We start from the raw sequence: 14,095 nt of genomic DNA, 5'->3' as shown, positions 1-14,095 counted from the left end.
CCCCAGGAATACTTTTGCTACCATGACAAATGCTTCCTTTCCCCTAAGGATCAAAAGATGCTTTGTACTAAATGGCAAAGAAGTGGTTTATGCAGTTCTACCAATAAATTCAACCCTTTGGCATAGGCTACTCTGATGAGCAATTTTAGTAAGCTCTGGTGACTTGTTCTTCATTACACTAAGATGAGCAAGTTCTTCCTGTGGAGTGTGGATTTACATATGATGAGATCTATAAGCTAGAGGCACCCATGTGCAATTCTCCAGGAGTCAGCCACTGAGAGAAGACATTTTGTGTTCCCCAAGCATTTGGATAGGAATGGCCTTTTTCCACTGGTTGCATAGCTGCAAGGGACTGCATCCTTAATACCACCAGATGGGGACAGGATTTCTCTTTTTTTCTGGTAGTGTTCAAAGGAGGCAAAGGTATAGTTCACTCACAGAATGGATGCCATGATCTGAGCTGGGTGGGAAAAAGGGCTGCCTTTGTGTCCTCCACCCCTTTTAGGCCTTGTGGTCTTAAGAACCAGGTGGGGAGTTTTAGTCTGTTTGGTTTGTTCTCCTCAGTTTTGATGTAGGCAGAAGAGTCTCTGGATCTGGGAGCTTGAGCCATGATGATCTTAGAGCAAGAGTCTAGGCTGGACATTGCTGTCAGGGTGTCTGATGCTCAGACCCAACGTGGGTTTAGCTGCTTTGGACTTGAAATTTGGTGAAAGCAAGCTATGTAGAAACTGAGTTAAGCTAAGAATCTAATCCTCCTCCCCTTTGCAGTAACTGAGATGATGTAGAGGAGGATTACACCTTGTTGTTGGGTAGACATATTTGTATATTTATTCTTATTCTTTTAAAATAAATATTTCTTTGTAAAAGCAAATCTATTGAATGTACTAATGGAACTGAGATACAGGAGACTCAATAATTGGAGGGACACAAAGGGTGGAGACTGGAGTGAATGGGAGATAATAGATACCTCCACATGCCCTTTGGGTACTAGAGGGTGGGGTGAAAATACTCAGGGGGACTGAAATTTAGGGGCCAGGATAGTCATGGTTACACCAGGAAGAACTCTGTTGCAATTTTGTACAGTACTATAATGTGACTCAGTTCTTAAATCAACGATGTTTGAAGGGGTTGGAAGGTTAGATAGAAGAAAAAGAGGAGGCAGTGATGGAGGAAAGGTAAAATAAGAGAATGTAAGTAAGGAAGGTAAAAATGGCTGAGACAGGTAATTACCTAGGTGTGTTAACTCCCTGAACAGCAAGAAAACTGGGGAAGATGCAGCCATAAGAGGAAATGATGATTCCTACAGAGGACAAAGGGTAAAGTAAAAAAAGCTTTGCAATATGTCAGTTGATGTTCAAAGCCTCATTGAATTAGATCCCAGGGGAAGGGCTATCATATCCAAGAGAATAAAAAATGTGGAAATACAGAAAATACAGGTGATGTGTGTATTCAGGGAGCAGATCATAGCATGCTTAGGTTATTAAAGGGAGATTCAAAGACAAACCCTGGCAAAGACCAGGCAGACTGCTAATAAGTGGTCATGTGTAGTTCCAGCCTCTACTACTGGAAAGTTGGGGGATATAATACTAAGGAAAGAATTAACTAGCTTTGTTAATAACTGTATTTCTTTGTAGTAGGAAAGTTAAGAGTAAATATCTGTGTACATTGAATTAAATCTCATTTAAACATGCTTTAATTTAGAAAAATAACCTGACACTTAACAAATGGAACTAGTACACATACTTCCCTTTCCACTGAAGTTGCCAACTAATTTTTTTTAAATGGAAAATTCAACTTGCCACAGTTTGTTGAGTGGTAAAGTCAAATTAATTTCACTACAGGGACTCAGGCCCAGTAAATAAAGCACTAGGTTGGAAATTCTGAAGCTATTATTCTAATGGGAAAAGAGCTAAAGAGCCACACAGATGGTCTTAGTGACTCAATGAAGGTCTCAACTGAAAGTTTAGGATAGAATGAGGATTTTTCTGCCCTTTTTTACCAGGTGTCAACCTTATAAAAATCTACCATCTGAAGATGACCAAACTAGAACAAAAAGGAAAACATTTCACTTTCTTACTCTCAGAACAAAGATGTTTTAGCCATTGGAAATGCAGCATCGAGGGCCAATATTATGTAACCTTCTACCTGGAAATAAAAAGTTGGGTTTATACAGACTGGGATTAATCTTGGAGGTTTCTCAGTAATTTTCTCTTTGGATTATGCATCAACTCAAAAGTTTCTTTTGAGAGCATCAAAATTTCACTCATTTTGCCCTTATTAGGCTTTCTCTTGACAGCCATTAGGTTCCTGTCTGACTTTCCACACATGCAATAAAAGGAAAGGGACCTTAGCTCCCACACAAGTATTTAGAATAACAAGACATCTACACAGAGAAGGCTTTAAACTGACAAAAAAAAACCCCACCACAAATGGCTACTAGCAAGTAGTCCAACTTTTCTTCCCTTTCTTAAATATCTGCATCCCAAGGGTAGATAACAATCCTTCAAGAGCTTCATACTAGCCTGGATGACCTTACCTGAAAGAGGAGAGTCTAGAAACTCCCCACTTTGGTGATTGCCATTATAATGTACTCAAAGTGGAGCCCTCCAGAAGAGAAAACATTTAGGATCAATAGGAGTAGTGACACAGTTTGCCTTCTCTCCCAGACCAGCACAGTCCACCTAACTCACAATACCAATGAAGGACAAAGTTTATCTTTGCACTTCTACATTGTAGTTCTGTCTCTTATTCTTCCCTTGGTGCTCTCTGGCTTTGTTTTGCAATTCCTCTGCTCGGTCTCTTATTTGAGTCCAGCATCTTCTAGGGGTCATGCAGATATACAAACCTCCTCTTAGGGAGTTGCAAATCTGTGCAGAACTCCTTTCCCCTTTGCCTGCCCCCTGTCCTCCTGCCTCTGAAATTCAAGTTTAACCCCTTTTTCAAGGACACATCTGAGGTGTGGGAATAAGCCAGAAATCAGTAATCATCAAGTAATCGCCATTATCATATGCCAATGGGGCAATAAATACATTGACAGCAAATTCATATCTTGTCAAGAGGACAGAATCAGTTCCAGAGCATGATCCTCATCAAAGTGACAGCAAGCATTCAGGATAAGGGAAACTTAACGTTTTGTTGAGATATTGACTTGGTCCATGAAATTTCAGCCCTTTTTCTGGAGGCAGCAGCATGAGGAGGCATCGCCCACCACATTTACATGAAGCTTATGATTAACCTCCTGTCTTAGCAAGTAGGACAGGAACTTTGGACATGGCAGCCCTACTCCACCTTTGTGCCTCTCCACCATGAGCACCACTTTATTCATTTAACATACATCAATGGATCTGGGATCTCATCTCTGTGGCAGAGAGGTGGCATGGTAGATAGACCCTTGGACCTGGAACAGGAAGACCTGAGTTCAAGTACTATCTCAGACACTTACTAGCTATGTGACCTTGAGTGAGGCACTATCTGCCTCAGTGGCCTCACCTGTAAAAGGAGGGCAATAATAGTACCTCCCAGGACTGTTACAAAGATAAAATGAGTTAATAATTTAAAAATGCGTCACAAACCTTAAATTGCTACATGAATACTATTGATGTATGTAATATACATGTACATATATGCATATGTGTATTTGTGTGTATATATGTGTATGTATACACATACACCATAATGATCATTATATAATATATATTTACACATGTCTTATATATAATATACTGTCATATATAATATGTAATTATATATATGCATATATATATACACACACAGTGATATACTATAAAGATTACAGCCCATCCATCCCTGTTCCTTCTATGCAGCCAGCTGCTGTCCATGTCCTCTACAAACTCTGCCCAGTCAACATTCTTGAGGCCACTCTCTCACTCTCCTGACATTCTATTGACACCAGTGAAGCACATGTCACTCACTCACTGAAGCACAGGGAAACTGAATGGCTCCATCTGCTTTCAGGAAATTGTAAGATGGTTGGCATAGCCATTTTAATTGTCTTGTGGGGAAAACTAGCCTTGCCACTTACACAAACAAAACCCACAAATGATTAGAATGATTCTATTTGCCTCCTTCACCAAGTTCAGCTAGGATGAATTTTTTGACTATTCCCAAAATTCAAATCCACCTTCAAGGACTATAGATTTGCTGCTAGTGAGTATATTTCAAAAAACAAAATACAGACTCTGAGGACAATTCAAAACTGTCCCAAAACTGCTCTGACCCTCATTAAAATCAGTGTAGTTCCCATGACTACACTTAGACAGAATGTGGTACAGTGGAAAGAAGGCTAGGTTTGGCATCAAGAACTTATTTTTCAATACCCCCAGTGCTTTACCACCTCTTTGTGTGACTCTAGGGAAGTTGTGTAATCTCTGAGCCTCAGTATCCTAATCTGTCAAATGAGTATGATAATATATGTAGTACCTAACTCATAGGGTTGTTATGAAGATGAAACAAGATATTCTATATGAAGCACTTTGCAAATTGAAAAGTGCTATAAAAAGAAGTAGTAACTATGATTATTATTTATGAAATTTGCTTGTAAACATTATATAAGCCTACATAAATTCTGACATACTTATTTTAAAAAATCAGTATCAGTCCCTTATTATGCCACACTGTGTATAGCCCAAAGCATCTTGATAAAATTTAAATTACTTTGATACTGTTATTAATTTTTGACACATTATAAGAAGGTAGAGGAAGATGAATTTCTCCTGTTCTACTCCAGATAATAACTATCGCAAAATGTTCCCTTTACTGCTGAGCTTGGTAGGAGTTTTCAAAAGAAGTCACTTTAATATGACATTGAAGTAATTCATGGTCCACCTACCAAAAATGATAAATGGCTTGCTAACTGTAAAAACTGTCAATACTCTTGTCATGGGAAATCATTTAAAATTCTTTTATAGGAACATTGAGGTTTTTGCAAGCCAAAATACAACATCAAAGTTATACTAATAGAGATGTGTAACAAAGAGAAGAATTTGTATCCTGGATGATGGAGAACGTCGACCTTCACTCCTTAATCTATGTTTTGTTCTGGCTCAAGTTTTTTGCACCTAAACCTGAAAGCATCTTGGTGAAAGTAATGGAACCCTAAGTTAACATAACTTTTGATCTCTATTGGGACAAAGGGGTCAAAAAGGAAAGACCTAACTTTGACCTGGGGGCAAGCACCCTGTTCATTTTGTTTTAGGGGGAGGGGAGGCTTGGTGACTATGACTAAAGAACTATCCAGCTTATCAATGAGAATGCTGCTACGCAGCAGCAAACAGAAGCTGAAATGGCTTGCCTGGCCCTAAAGACAGTAGTAGGGAATAATGCCTGGAAAAGATGCCAAGACCAACAAAGCACCAGCAGAGACCAACCAAGCTCGCACTCAACAGAGATGCTGAGCCCAGGAAGAAGTTGGCTCAGTTTAAACAGCATGATGACGTAACCAGAAGACACCAGGGATCTACCAGTGTAGTGTCAGATATATGAGCTGTGCCTGAGGCATGACCCCTGTTCATGCTCACTCTTCTCCTGATGGGATGTATATTGGTGGGAGAATGTGCACTAGGTTTATAGGGAGAATGTTCTATTGTAAATCTTTCTTTACCATTTCATTAAATTATTGTTGTTGTTCAGTCGTCTGAGTCATGTCCAACTCTTCTTTCTTGGCAAAGAAACTGGAGTGCTTTGCCATTTCCTTCTCCAGCTCATTTTACAGAGGAGGAAACTGAAGCAAACAGGGTTAAGTGACTTACCCAGGGTTACAAAACTAGTAAGTATCTGAGGCTGGATTTAAACTCAGATCTTCCTGACTCCAGGCCCTGCACCCTATACACTGTGCCACTTAGCTGCCCATTTCATTAAATGCTTTGAACTAATTGTACACTCTGGCTAAATAGAGAAAAAGTCGACATAACAATAAGGGCTTATAAGTTATCATTCTGAGTGGCTATGGGACCCACAGAGTACCTGGAGTCTAGGTAGCTATCCTGGGGCCCCAATTTGTGAAGGAAGGGTACCGAAATGCTCCAAGAAGCATTTATAGAATTTGAATATCCTGCAGATATAAAGATGAAAACAAGATGGCTGCTACTCTAAAGGGATTTACTTCTTAGTAGAAACAAAAAAGCTTTTGTTTCATTTGTGGGGAAGGAGGAATGGGTTTGGGGTTGCTGGGCAGAGTTTGTATTTTGGCATGTAATAGAAGGATTGATAACTTGACTCCAAAAAGAGAATCCTGCAACCAATCTGGTTACTTTAATTAAAGAAATGGCCCAGCTTACATGAACCAAAGGATTATGACAGCATACACATAGGCTTAGACTTATTTTTCCAAATGTGTTTTGACCTCTTTTGGCATATTTACTAATAAACTAGGGTACACACCGAACCATCCAGTAAAATGCACGAAGCTTAACTACAAAAGAAGAGTGGAGACTGTGGACCATGGCCATTGAATCATAGGATGACAGAATTGGAAAGACATCTATTCCAACCCCTCTCCCCGTAAAGCATGAATAGTTAAGCACAGAAACTAAGGATTGCCAAGATGCATTATCAAAATTGCCAAGTTAAATTTGGTTACATAAAAGGCTCTGTTCTCAAAATACCCCAAAGCAAGGAGCTCCAGAGCATTCCAGTTCTGACTCTTAACAATTTTCCACACAAATCCCAATGGCAAAGTACACCACAACTGCTAAATAAGAAACACAAAGAGAATAAAATATTGTATTTGTCCAAATATAAGGCGAGGTTTTGCTTTTTTAGCAAGAAAATAATAAAATTTTGGTCACCTTCTATTTGTGATAATGGTATTCAGGCAAGACGCAAGAGTTTTGGGAACCTAAGGCACTGTAGGGTAATCATAGTTTCCTTTGTGGTGATGACTGCTCATTTCCATAGCAACAGCTCCCAATACACCTTGTGTACTGCTTCTGTGAGATATCTCCCAAGAGGGAAGAGAGGCAAGAAAGAGCTTTCAGAGGGGGCAGGTGGCAAGGCTTGAGAGAGCTTAATGTAACCATGCTAAATCTCCTGTTTAAAACCTTATTAAAGATACCATTATGGAATGCTTTGTTCTACAGGAGTCACCTGCTTTAAGAGGGCAAGCTAGGCTGATAAAACCCACATGGTAAAAAAAACACAGGCTGGGAGGAGGTTGCTAGGGGAACAGTGATAGCTAAAGGATGAGTAACCAAACATTAAAGAAAAGATCATTTCAGTGGATCATGTGTTTCTCAGAGCTTAGAACAGTGCTTGTAACATAGTAGGCACTTAATAAATATTGCTATTGAACTGAAGACAAGGAAATCAAGGAGAATTTATTGGGGGTTTTTTAATTTTTAAATTTTTATTTTTTTAATCGTGATATGTTCTTCACCCTCATCAGTAACATTGGTTTCTCATAATATAGGGTATATACTTTTGTATTTTCAAAAACCTCTCTTCCAAAAGTAAGGTTACTACTTCTAGTAGGACCAATATTTTCAACAATCAAGTGCTTTAGCTTGTTTATCACTGACAATATACAATAAATTAAATGTCCTTTACTGCTGAGTTAAGAGTGAAAAATTTAATTGTTTATCCTCAAGACTTCCTCTTATGGAGTCCTGAGCTATCAACTCCTAGATACCCACAGTTGTATTCATGAAGAGCAAAAAAAAATCTTTTCTAAATCATTTGAGGTGGAGGGGGAAAGAGGAGGTAGACCTTGCTCTTCTTTAATGAGTATATATGAAGGATAAAAAATTCATAAATAAAAATGTCAGGAATGTCAGGAGAGAGGGAAGGGGTAGAAACAATAGAAGCACATTCACAAAACAACAGTCTAAAAGTAGAGCCTTGGCAATCAAGATTTGAAAAACAAAAAGGAAGAAAGGATACACACTGTCATCTAGTATGGTGATTGGTTCAAGCATTTATGAATTATCCTGTTGTCTTGGCATTATGTCAATATAAGTGACATTCTTTTTTTAATTAATTTATTTGTTTTCAGTTTTCAACCATCACTTCCATAAGTATCAGCCTTTCTACCTAGATCATGTTCCCATTTGGACTTTATTCTGGTACATTGTGTCAGGCATTGATCTATGCCCAGTTTCCTCCACACTGTTATCCAGTTTTTCTAGCAGGTTTTGTCAAACAGTGAGTTCTCATCCCAGAAGCTAGCATCTTTGGGTTTTTCAAATGGTAGACTGCTATATTTATTGATTACTGTGTCTTGAGTACCTAACCTATTCCACAGACCTAACCCTCTATTTCCTAGCCAGTACCGAGTGGCTTTGATGACAGCTGCTTTATAATACAATTTGAGATCTGGTAGGGCTAGGTCACATTCTCTAACATTTCTTTTCATTAATGCTCTTGATATTCTGGACATTTTATTCTTCCAGATGAATTCTGATATTATTCTTTCTGCTCTAGAAAATATTTTTCTGGTAGTTTGATTGGTATAGCACTGAAAAAGTTAATTAATTTAGGTAGAATTGTCATTTTTATTATATTAGCTCGGCCTAACAACAAGCAACTGATGCTTTTCCACTTACTTAGATCTGACTTTATTTGTGCAAAAAGTATTTTGTAATTGTGCTCATACAGTCCCTGGATTTGTTTTGGCAGGTAGACTCCCAGACATTTTATACTGTCTACTATAACTTTAAATGGGATTTCTCTTTCTCTCTCTTGCTGTTGGGTTTTGTTAGTAATAGATAGAAATGCAGATGATTTATGTGGGTTTATTTTGTAACCTGCAATTTTGCAAAGTTATTATTTCAAGGAGGCTTTCCCTTGATTCTCTAGGATGATCTAAGTATATCATCATATCATCTGCAAAGAGTGATAACTAAGTTTCTTCTTTACCTATTCTAATTCCTTTAATTTCTTTTTCTTCTCTTACAGCTAAGGCTAACATTTCTAGTATCATATTGAATAACAGTGGTGATAATGGACATCCTTGTTTCACCCCTGATCTTACTGAAAATGCATCTAGATTGTGTCCATTACATATAATGTTTGTTGATGCTTTAGGTATACACTGCTTATTATTCTGAGGAAGGTTCCATTTATTCCTGTGCTCTCCAGTATATCATTAGGAGTGGGTGCTGTATTTTGTCAAAGCTTTTTCTGCATCAATTGAGATAATCATGTAGTTTCTGTTAGTTTTGTTGTTGATATGATCAATAATACTGATAGTTTTCCTAATATTGAACCAGTCCTGCATTCCTGGTATAAATTCTACTTGGTCATAATGTATTATTCTTGTGATAAGTTGCTATATTCTTTTTGCTAATATCTTATTTAAAATTTTTGCATCTATATTCATTAGGGAAATTGGTCTATAATTTTCTTTCTCTGTTTTGGTTCTTACTGGTTTAGGTATCAGAACCATATTTGTATCATCAAAAGAATTTGGTAGGATTCCTTCATCAATTTTCCCAAATAATCTATATAGTATTGGAATTAACTGTTCTTTAAATATTTGATACAATTCACTTGTAAATCCATCCTGGAGATTTTTTCCTAGGGAGTTCACTGATGGCTTCTTCAATTTCTTTTTCTGAGATGGAGCTATTTATGTATTCTACTTCCTCTTCTGTTAATCTGGGGAATTGATATTTTTTGAAATATTCATCCATTTCATACAGATTATCAAACTTATGGGCATACAGTTGGGCAAAGTAATTTCTAATTATTGTATTAATTTCCTCCTTGTTGGAGGTGAGTTCACTCTCTTCATTTTTGATATTGGTAATTTGGTTTTCTTCCTTCATTAAAATCAAATTGAATGAAGGTTTATGAATTTTATTGGTTTTTTCATAAAGCCAACTCTTAGTTTTATTTATTAATTCAATAGTTTTCTTAATTTCAATTTTATTAATCTCCTTTGGTTTTCAATATTTCTAATGTGGCATTTACTTGGGGATTTTCAATTTGTTCTGTTTCTAGCTTTTTCAGCTGCATGCCAAATTTATCAATCACCTCTTTCTCTATTTTATTCATGTAGACCTGCAATGATATAAAACTTCCCCTAAGAACTGCTTTTGCAGCATCCCAAAAGTTTTGGTCTCATTGTCATTCTCTTGAATGAAGTTATTGATTGTTTTCATGATTTGTTGTTTAACCCACTCATTCTTTAGGATTAGATTATTTAGTTTCCAATTAATTTTTGATCTGTCTTTCCCTGGCCTTTTATTGCATATAATTTTTGCTGCATTATGATCTGAGAAGGATGCATTAACTATCTTTGCCTTTCTGCACTGGATTGTGAGGTTTTTATAACCTAGAACATGGTCAATTTTTGTATATGTGCCATGTACTGCTGAGAAAAATGTATATTCTATTCTATCCCCATTCAATTTTCTCCAAAGGTCTATCATATCTACCTTATCCAGAGGTCTATTCACCTCCTTAACTTCTTTCTTGCTTATTTTGAGGTTAGATTTATCAAGTTCAGAGACGGGGAGGTTGAGGTCCTGCACTAGCATAGTTTTGCTGTGCATTTCTTCCTGTAACTCCCTTAACTTCTCCTCTAAGAATGTGGATGCTATACCACTTGGTGCACATGTGTTTAGTAATGATATTGCTTCATTTTCTATGGTACCTTTTAGCCCGATATAGTTTCCTTCCTTATCTCTTTTGATTAGATCTATTTCAAAGCTTTTCCTTTGTCTGAGACTAGGATTGCTACCCCTGCTTTTTTTTTACCTCAGCTGAAGCACGATATATTCTGCTCCAACCTTTTCCCTTTACCCTATGTGTATCCCCCTGTTTCAAATGTGTTTCTTGTAAACAACATATTGTAGGATTATGGTTTTTAATCAGTTCTGCTATCTGCCTCTGTTTTATGGAAGAGTTCATCCCATTCACATTCACAGTTGTGATTACTATCTGTGTCTTTCCCTCCATCCTATTTCCCCCTGTTTATGCTTTTATTCCTCCCTTTTCCCTTCCCCTCCACAATAGTTTTATTTTTGACCACCACCTCTCTCAGTCTTCCTTCTATCAGCCCCTCTCCATTTTATTCCCCTTTTCCTTTACTACTTCTTCACTCCCTTTTAACCTCCCCTCCCTTTTCTTTCCCCTTTCCCCTCCTACTATCTATAGGGCAAGTTAGATTTCTATACTTAACTGAGTATGTTGTTCCCTCCTTGAACCAAATCAGATGAGAGTAAATCTCAAACAGTGCTCATTTCCCTCCCCTCTTTTCTTCTACTATAATGTTTTTTTGCCTTTTTCTGTGATGTAATTTACCTTTTTATGCCTCTTACTTTTGTCTTCTCCCATTACAAACCCTTAAATCAAATTTTTTATCATCATATCTGTTAATCTATACCCACCCTCTCTATTTATGTACATCCCTTTTAGATGTCATGATAAATACGTAATTCTCAAGATTAACAAGTATCATCCTACCAGATAGGGATGTAAACAGTTTGCCCATATTGAATAACAAGATTTTCCCCATTGTTTACCTTTGATGCTTCTCTTGAGTTTTGTATTTGAAGATTAAATTTTCTGTTGAGCTCTGGCCATTTCATCAGGAAGGCCTGGAAATCCCTTATCTCCTTGAATGTCCGTCTCCTTGCCTGAAATATTATGTTCAGTTTTTCTGGATAACTGATCCTTGGTTGTAGCCCAAGCTCCTTTGCCTTATGGAATATCATATTCCAATCTCTCTGATGTTTTAATGTAGAAGCTAGAAGGTCTTGTGTGATCCTGACTGTAGTTCCTCAATATTTGAATTGTTTCTTTCTGGCTGCTTGCAGTATTTTCTCCTTAACTTGATAGTCCTGAGATTTGGCAACAGTATGACTTGGCATTTTCAGTTTGGGATTTCTTTCAGGAGATGACTGGTGGATTCTTTCAATGACTATTTTGCCCTCTGAATCTAGGACCTCAGGGTTTTCCTTGATGATTTCTTGGAAGATATTGTCCAGGCTCTTTTTCTCATCATGGCTTTCTGGCAGACCAATAATTCTTAGATTTTCTCTCCTGGATCTATTTTCTAGGTCAGTTGTGTTTCCAATGAGACATTTTATATTTCCTTCTATTTTTCATTCTTTAGATTTTGTTTGACTGATTCTTGATATCTCATAGAGTCATTAGCTTTTACTTGCTCAATTCTAAATTTTAATAAATTGTTTTCTTAAGTTAACTTTTCATCTCCTTTTCCATTTGTCCAATTGTTCATTAGGTTTTGTATCTCCTTATCCATTTGCCCGATTTTCCCTTTTAATTCTTCAATGAATTCTTTTCTCATATTTTTAAAATCATTGGTCAATTTTTCTTCTACCTCTCTAATTTGGTTTTTAAATACTTCTTGAGTTCTTCCAAGAATGCTCTTTGGGCTTGAGACCAGTTCATATTTCTTTCTGAAGTTTCAGACACAAGCACAGTCTCAGTGCTGACCTCTTCTGAATTTATATTTTGGTCTTTTTGCCTATAGTAAGATTCTATGGTCTTTGCTTTTCTGGTTTGCTTCTTGCTCACGATGATTGCCTTTTTCCTAGCTTTTCAAGTAGACCTCTGTTTCTGGGGCACAGGGAGCTCTGTCCTATGTTTTTTTGTTCTGAGAACTTAAGACTTTGTGTGTTGTGGCCTCTAGTTCTTTCGGCTAGAAGCTAGAATGCTGCAGCTTACCTGGTGCTGAGCTGGCTGGTGTGTGCCAAGGCAGAGGCCAGGTGAAGTCTTTCTGAGATTCCTTGGGGTTACCCTGAAGCTCACTGCATGGGGTATGGGGAAGGGGTGGTCTGGTCGCAGGAAGTCTTCTCCTCTCCTGAGCTAGAGCACAGACAGGCTCAGCAGCTGGTGAACTTCCTTCTGTGCTGATGTCTGCACAGTTCCCCTGGCTGTGCTAATGTACACCTGGGGTCCTGGTGTTGGTGCTTACAGGCTCCACCCCCTGAGGCTCAGGGTCTCTTGCTTATTCACTGAGGTGGGGCTGTCTGGGACAGCTCTGGTCCTGCACTGGTCCCCTTTAGCCATAGTCAGAGGCACTCTTCTTGATGATCTCCCTAGCCTCCCAAGCTGAGAGACTGTTTTACCCCTTCAGCTAATCCCACTATTCCAGGATTTTTCCCGGGGCAGTATTCTCTGGGTTTTTCAAGGTCAACAAGGGAAGGGTGAGAACATTTACAGTTTACTCTGCCATCTTGGCTCCTGGAAGCTCAAGAAGGTGACTTTCAAAAATTTAATCTATGGGCTGATAGTCTCAGGAGTGGCTGCTGCTGTTACCAGGGGTCTTGTGCTTCTCTCTCACTCAGTTCTGCTAGACTCCTGTCCTCAGCTGATATGTTTGAGAATGTGCACTGCTGCTTCTGCTTCAGTTCACTCTGGTGGTTCCTGCTCCACTTCACTCCAGTAGAGATTGTGTTGGTGCAGGCTGTGAGCTCTGCGCTCCCCCAGCACAAAAACAGATCCTTCCTGTCAACCTTCTGGGTTATCCTGGGCTGGAATTCTACCACACTCTGTCTTCTAGTGAATTCTGACACTCTAAAATTTGTTCTGATTTTCTTTTTATAGGCATCTGAAGGAGTTTGTAGTAGAGCTAAAGTAAGTCTGCACTTTCATTCAGTCATCTTGGTTCTGCTCACTCTATAAGTGACATTCTTGTAACTAAGGCAGAACTACTACCACCATATCATTTAAGTATGCTTGAAAGTTGAGTGCATTAGAGAAATGAATTCATTTAGCAAGGGAAGTGACCTTATTGCATTGAAAACAATGTCGGCAGGTGGGACGTAACCAGGCATGGAAAACCTATATGTCCTTATACTATCTCGGATTGTATTAACAGTGTAAGAGATGGGACTGACTAGACTGAGAGAGAACTTGGAAGCCAAATTGTAGGAGAATTTAAATATCTAAGTATAAGGTCAAGAAAAATATGTAAGTGGCAACCAAGTGGGGAAGTTCTTACCACTTCCAGACATTTTTATTTAATTTATATTTCACTTCCTGTTCTCAGCTCAAGCAGCATTGCAGTACAGCTGTTAAGCAGCTGTCCCTGTTTTATCTTGGGCGGTATCTGCCCTTGTGCAAGAGGGTGACATTACCCCAGGGTATAGTTTGTACTGAATAAACT

At 38.2% G+C, this 14,095-nt stretch overlaps 1 protein-coding gene across 1 annotated transcript in view; it reads right to left on the bottom strand.

The window, feature by feature from the left end:
* Positions 1-14,095, bottom strand: part of EFHC2 (EF-hand domain containing 2) — a 241,234-nt gene that overhangs the window by 40,008 nt on the left and 187,131 nt on the right. The window lies entirely within an intron of this gene.

The sequence above is a fragment of the Notamacropus eugenii genome, chromosome 5 (assembly GCF_028372415.1).
Source record: "Notamacropus eugenii isolate mMacEug1 chromosome 5, mMacEug1.pri_v2, whole genome shotgun sequence".
Taxonomy (NCBI): Eukaryota; Metazoa; Chordata; class Mammalia; order Diprotodontia; family Macropodidae; genus Notamacropus; species Notamacropus eugenii.
Note: the sequence above shows the minus strand (reverse complement) of the source record. Positions and strands in the feature narration are given on the sequence as shown.